Raw genomic sequence first — 5,615 nt, 5'->3', positions numbered from 1 at the left:
GTGCGACAGTCGTCCGCGAGGGGCTGTTGCGCTATTTTGTGTTTATTTTATTATTAAAGTTTTCTTTGAACGTTCGCCGATTCCCGTCTCCTTCTTCCCGTGACTATGAACTTTGTTACAATGCGTTAACGTGATAATAACGCGTTAACTTGCCCAGCCCTAATATATATATATATATATACAGTATCTCACAGAAGTTAGTACACATTTAGTAGTATATTTTATTATATCTTTTCATGTGACAACACTGAAGAAATGACACTTTGCAACAATGTAAATTAGTGAGTGTACAGCTTGTATAACAGTGTAAATTTGCTGTCCCCTCAAAATAACTCAACACACAACCATTCATGTCTAAACCGCTGGCCACAAAAGTGAGTACACCCCTAAGTGAAAATGTCCAAATTGGGCCCAATTAGCCATTTTCTCTCCCCGGTGTCATGTGACTCATTAGTGTTACAAGGTCTCAGGTGTGAATGGGGAGCAGGTGTGTTAAATTTGGTGTTATCGCTATCACTCTCTCATACTGGTCACTGGAAGTTCAACATGGCACCTCATGGCAAAGAACTCTCTGAGGATCTGAAAAAAAGAATTGTTGCTCTACATAAAGATGGCATAGGCTATAAGAAGATTGCCAAGACCCTGAAACTGAGCTGCAGCACGGTGGCCAAGACCATACAGCGGTTTAACAGGACAGGTTCCACCCAGAACAGGCCTCGCCATGGTCGACCAAAGAAAATTTTACACTGTTATACAAGCTGTACACTCACTACTACACAAATATAATCATTTTAAAAAGTACAGAATATATATATATATATATATATATATACATAGTTACTATGATATACAATTACTCATGCTGTGATTTATATCACCCACCCCTAGTGACCCACACCATCATTAAATCACTGCCACCATCACCGTTATGTACCTGGACAGTCTGGTGATGCTAATGGCAGGTGTCTAGACAGGCAACATCACGTCACCCTGAATCCAACTAGCATGTTATCCCGCCCGGCAAACACACACAAAATTACATGACACACATCTGCTTCAATATATCCAACATGTAGAGCTATGAGCGCATAACTATACTTAACAGGTACAGGGATGCTCAAAAACTGCAGAAAATATGCACAGACAATAGATGCATCATCAATGAAGGGATAATAAAAAATAATTTTAAAAATAATAAAAAAAAACTGATAATAGCTAGAAAGAAAAAGAGGGAAATGTAAAGATACAGAGGGCTGTTAGGAGAATGCCGGTACTGCCCATATCAGCCTGTCAGATTCTCACACACCTTATGTGCCATAGCGTTACACACAATGACGCAGCATCTCTGAAGAACGGCGAGCAGGCAGGCAGAGAACAGGAGAGAGACAGAAAGAAAAGCGAGAAAAAAGGAGCCTACCTGATGAGATCTGCGTGTAGGATCCTGTTCTTCAGCGTGTAGCACAGAGGAAGAGCGAGAAACACAGATGGACCTGGAGAGAGAGAGAAGAGGAAAGAAATGTGGCAGGTGAGCTCAAGGTGTCCTCAGAGTTCCCTCGTTTCAGTCACGTGACCTCGACAGCTACAATACACGTTCCTTGTCAATGGCCAGAGACGCACATGTGTGAGTTTAGTATGCGCTGTTCATATTGCCGCCTTCCAGCAAGTGGGAGAGCGGTATGAGCGAGGGGTAGGGCTGTGTGTGTGTGTGTGTGTGAGAGAGAGAGAGAGGGAATGTGTGTGTGTGTGACTGAGATGGTAATATAATTAACAGCCTGATAGACTGTAAGTAAGAGCAGAAGTAAAAAATTCATGAATCAGTGAGTGAGCAGAATGTTCCAGAACCAGCGCAGATGCTCTCAAGCTACAATGGAGCGCAAAAAAAATAAAAATAAATAATGACATTGCACAAAGGCAATGAAGGCTTTTTCTACAATATTTTAACAGTTAAAGATAATGATAGTTTCCAGACAGGTTTTCCCAAACACTCCTACTGCCCACTCCACTATGTCTTCAATCTGATATTGTCCACTCAAACACAGCCCCTCCCCAAACTTCATTGGTCGAGAAGCTGAACATCAAATGTCAAAAGCCCCTTTTAATGCATTAATGTTCAGACAGACAGACAGACAGACAGACAGATAGATAGATAGAGGATTTATATTCATTTATATTACAACTATGGCTATTGGCTATTGTATGCGTTTTTATATTTCAGCCAACTTTCACTTTAACTCTACTACATTTCCTAATTAAAATGTATATTTTTACTCTGATACATTTCCCTGAAGCATATTCGTTACTTAACATTACTACAAAATAAAGTCAGAAGAACACGGACTGCAGGAAAGCAGGTTTGACGAATCAGTGGTCTAGCGCTTGCAAGTTAAGCTGCCTTCACGTGCTATCGGAAATTTTCTATTTCCCACTTATGAAGTCTTGATTACGAGTGTCACACTTACACTGTCGGAAGAATGAGAGAAACGTGGAGTACAATCAATAGTCTTTTAATCATCGAAACACGGGGGTAATCCAATACAGGAACGAGATGCTGACACATGTGAAGACGAAGAATACCCGACAGGGGAGAAACGCAAAGACAGGAGCTTAAATGCTAGGGATAATTGGAGAAACACAGGTGGATCACATATGACAATCAGACTAAACGAGGACAGGAAAATGACCAAATAAGGACAAACAAGAACAGAAACGGGGGCAAACCACGATACAGACAGTCCAGAATCCTGACATTACGCCCCTCCCGGAAGGCACATCCTGGCGGTGACGGCGCTTTGCACGCGGTGTTTAAACTTGCATCGTAGAACGCACAGAGCGCGTCGTCCGGGTAGCTGGTAGTGGTAGCTAGCAGCTGGAACAGTCTAGTATGGTCCTCGAGCGATCGTTGCCCTGCTCCAGCAAGAGGAGGAGGAAATCCGGGCGGACGAGGCCGTTTTAGGAGGGTGTGGTTAACTCTTAACTTTTATAAAGAATATCTCTTTGGTTTTGAGACTTTAGTGTTTGCAACTTTACAGATCTTCTTTATGCACCAAGAGCTTGTAACACTCCAAAGAGAAAGGAAAAATTGAAATCGTATCATATGACCCCTTTAAAACTGAACACAATCTTGCTGCTTAAGCTGTATGAATATTTTTATATATATTTATTTGCTTATTTTTCATTTTGCAATTACTTGTACTTTTACTTTCTATACTTAAGTATGTTTAATATTTTAAAAATACTTTTCATACAATACAGTACAATAAAGATCACATACTTTAAGACTTTTACTCAAGTAATATTCTAAACGGTGGCTTCAACTTCTACCAAAGTCATTTTCTGGTAAGATATCTGTACTTTTACTTGAGTAAGCGGGAGCCCCCTCAGGGCTGGACGGGACCAGCACGGACGAAGGAGAGAGGAGAGGGGGCAAATCGGCTTCCAGCTCAGTTTCCCAGTCAATTTCAGGTACTTTATACACCACTGAGTTTTACAGCTAACCATGAGAAGCTATCCATAGAGGGAAGTACAAAGACCTTCAAAGCTTAAGTATGTATGGATTATGCATCAAGTGATCAGGTTTTCTACTGTGCAAAATATGTTTTCTTCCAATGCTCTTTGGCTTTAATTGTGTTCAGAACCGTACTTTAATCATTAAGGGCCTGATTATAGTTAAATCTGTCGAAGAGATCCATATCAGTGCTACTAAAGAATATTTATAAAAGTGTTTGCTAAATATGCTAAATGTTTGCTTGCACTTTTAAATGTTAGTTTTACCATGCTAGGCACTTTTAAATGTTAGTTTTACAAAGCTAGGAACTCCAATCTATTTAATCTTTACTTCTTTTCAGTTTTTTCTGCTGTACAGAAGTGATCTCTTCCCCCAGTATTCCCAAGTTGGCCACAACTGTCATAGACCATATGAAATACCAGAGCAATGCAGACAGGAAACTTTGATTGGAAATATGACAGTAGCTGGTGTTCAGATGGCCTCAATATTGACTCCCTCCACTGACTGACTCACAACAATGCAATAAGTCCTCCAAACAGCTCTCTGATCACTAGTGGGGGTGAATGAGGCCTTTATTCGAGCACATTTACACTAGACCAACCATGAACAAGTCTTCTGATCCTATATTGGATCAGAACCATCAATGATTTAAATAAATAATTTAATAATAAATAAATTTTGTCATTTTTACACTAAACCTCATGTAATTTCAAACCCATATTACTGTTATTTTTATGAAACATGGAATATAGATCACAAGTCATTTGGACCATGGCATTTATGGCTGTAGCTTTGTCTTTTTTTGAGCTTGAACTTTTTTTTGTGTTACATGTAAAAAATAAATAAATAAATAATAATAATAATAAATATATATCCTTAATAAAAATACTATTACTAAACTTAACAGCATACAGATCAGTGTTGTTTTATTATTATTTATATACTGTTATAATATTTATTAATATTTGAAATTAGCTTTTATTTTTGTATTTTCAGTTTTATATTTTAATTGTAGTAATTTTGCTTTTGTCATTTTAGTAGTTCCCCTTCAGGAACTTGACCTGCGTCGAAACGCTACGGGAACGCCTCCAGCGTGACCACGCTCTGAATCACATGTGTAATCAGTCCAATGGATGGGCGAGACGTCACGGGCGGGGTGACGTAGCGACCAGGAAGCATAAAAGCATGTGCGGTGAAACCGGCGTCAGCTTTCTGTCATTCAGCAACCGCTCTGTGTGTGTCAGTCTTATTTGGTGCTGTCTGTCCATTATCACTCTTTATTTTACCAATACGAGTGTAGACAAACATACGGCGAGAGCAGGCAGCATCTCAGGCTGTGTGTTCTTCCCTGTCCGCGCTACATTTCGGGTGGGGATATACACAGTTTGTGTGTTGTCTGCTTGGGAGCAAAACACGCAGAGTCAGCTCTCGAGGGAACTGACTGCCCGCATTGCGAACGTTTGTCACTGCGTATGCTTGCTCTCCGAGGGCTCTCTCTTTCACCGAGGCGGAGTGGCGGCTGTGCTCGTGGGGTTCACATATGGATCCGGTGGAGGGAATGTAGACGGGCGAGTCCCTATCGTCTTCCTCACCTACCAGATCCAGCGCCCGCTCTCGGGGTTCGGAAGTCTGTGTGCAGTGCCTTCACCCCTGTGTGCAGTGTTTCGGGGTCTTCCTCCGAGGAGGTTGATGAGGGCGTCGATGAGCTCGCCAGTTGCACAAGCATTATGTCTATACTATTATGAGCAGCTTTTACTGGGGAGCAGAGCTCGTCTAGCGGATGGGTTGGAGACGGCTCGCCCTTTCTCCGCCTGCACTCCCTAGATCCAACGCTCTCTCTCGAGGCTCGGAAGCCTTCTTCCCCCTCTGAGTGAGAGCACGCTGCTGAGATCAAGTCCGAGGACTGGTTTGGCATGATCGATCTAAAAGATGTACATGTCTACATCCTTCCTCATCACAGGAAGTTCCTGAGGTTTGCTTTTGGGGGCAAAAGCTTACCAACATCGAGTTCTTGCTTTGGCCTTGCACTCTCACCCCACACTTTCACGACTCAACCACATCGACGATTGGTTGATATTAGCTCAATCAGAGTGGATGGCAGTTCGACATC

General features: G+C 41.6%; 1 protein-coding gene across 4 annotated transcripts in view; it reads right to left on the bottom strand.

The window, feature by feature from the left end:
- map2 (microtubule-associated protein 2) overlaps positions 1–5,615 on the bottom strand; it is a 111,852-nt gene that overhangs the window by 65,199 nt on the left and 41,038 nt on the right. For 2 of the 4 annotated variants that reach the window (XM_016554739.1, XM_016554737.1), the window contains one exon: positions 1,418–1,490. The gene's annotated coding sequence lies outside the window, so the exon portion shown is untranslated. The other 2 variants (XM_016554740.1, XM_016554738.1) reach the window with 2 other exon arrangements.

This window comes from Sinocyclocheilus rhinocerous, unplaced genomic scaffold, assembly GCF_001515625.1.
Source record: "Sinocyclocheilus rhinocerous isolate Xijiao unplaced genomic scaffold, SAMN03320098_v1.1 scaffold226, whole genome shotgun sequence".
NCBI lineage: Eukaryota > Metazoa > Chordata > Actinopteri > Cypriniformes > Cyprinidae > Sinocyclocheilus > Sinocyclocheilus rhinocerous.
The sequence above is the reverse complement of the archived record's forward strand: the minus strand, read 5'-3'. Positions and strand labels throughout refer to the sequence as shown.